This window comes from Rhea americana, unplaced genomic scaffold (genome assembly GCF_003343005.1).
Source record: "Rhea americana isolate MKP2758 unplaced genomic scaffold, rheAme1 scaffold_1755, whole genome shotgun sequence".
Classification (NCBI taxonomy): Eukaryota; Metazoa; Chordata; class Aves; order Rheiformes; family Rheidae; genus Rhea; species Rhea americana.
In genome coordinates this window covers 1-1,309 of record NW_028185878.1, presented here as the reverse complement: position 1 = coordinate 1,309, position 1,309 = coordinate 1, and the positions used below count along the sequence as shown (strand labels likewise).

General features: G+C 69.3%; 1 pseudogene; it reads left to right on the top strand.

The window, feature by feature from the left end:
* The first annotated feature begins 285 nt into the window (after positions 1 to 285).
* LOC146597869 (exosome complex component MTR3-like) lies at positions 286 to 1,251 on the top strand (annotated as a pseudogene).
* Positions 1,252 to 1,309: the final 58 nt, after the last annotated feature.

The following is a 1,309-nucleotide window of genomic DNA, read 5'->3' as shown; positions in this document are numbered from 1 at the left end:
ATTCTGCTAGGCCCTCAGGAAAGTAGACAGCCTCAAGAAACTGCTGTCTGACCTGGATGCCAAAGTGAAAGTGCAGAGAGCTCCCAACAAGGATGTGCAGAAGGAGATTGCAGATCTTAGTGAGGTGAGGATGGGGGCACTAGGGGGAGGTTCAACTCGGCTAATGAAGGCCGCCTGCCGCGTGCACCGCTGGCTGTGCTTGGGGGGCCGGGCCGGGCCGGGCCGGGCTCCTCCCTCCCTCCCTCCCTCTTTCCCTGCTTTCCTCATGAGGCGACTGGCTGGAGGATGCCACTGGATCACCGCTGCCTGCAGGGCCCTAAGGAGTCGCAGCCGCCGGAGGTGTGGGCAATGGCGGCAGCCGAGGAGGAGGAGGAGGAGGAAAAGGAGGAGGAGGAGGAGGTGCGGGACCCGTGTGCCTTGCGGCCGCTGTTCATGCACATGGGGCTGCTGAGCCAGGCCGAGGGCTCGGCCTACGTGGAGCTGGCGAGTGGCACCAAGGTGCTGTGCGCCGCCTGGGGCCCGCGCGAGGCGGCCGCGGCGGCGGAGCTGGGTGGCGCGGCGGCGGCGGGGCGGTTGGTGTGTGAGTTCCAGCACGTGCCCTTCACCGGGCGTGGGAGGCAGACGGCAGCGCGTGAGGCAGTGGCGGAGCACGAGGCGATGGCAGCGGCACTGCGTGACGTGCTGGAGCCAGCGGTGCAGCTGACGTGTTACCCACGCGCACGTCTCACCATCAACGCGCTGCTGCTGCAGGACAGCGGCTCCGCCCTGGCCGCCGCCGTCAGCGCCGCCGCGCTGGCGCTCGCCAATGCCGGCGTGGAGATGTACGACCTGGCGGTGGGCTGTGGCCTGTGCCGGCTGCCCGGTGCCGCTGCCGCCTGCTGGCTCTTGCAGCCTAGTGAGGCCGAGGAGCACCGCCGCCCTCCTCACTGTGGCCCTACTGCCCTCCCTCAACCAGGTGTTGGGGCTGCTGGGCTGTGGCCAGGGCGGCCCCCCTGACAGCTGGGCCCAGGCCCTGCGCCTTGGCCTCGATGGCTGCCACTGCCTCTACCCCGTGCTGCGGCAGAGCCTTCTGCACACTGCCTGGCGCCATGCCACCCCCTCCACTGCCTGAGCCGGCCTGAAGGGCCCCCTCCACTGCCGCAGGCCCCAAAGGCCAGCAGAGTGGCCTCGTACTGCTAGAGCCCCCGGATTTGTCCCCCTGCACTGCCAGAGGCCTCTCTGGAGCAGCCCCCCACTGCCCGACCCTGCTGGAGCCCAGCTGAGCAGCTGCCTGCACTGCCAGAGACCCCCAGAGCCTTCCTGAGCAGCC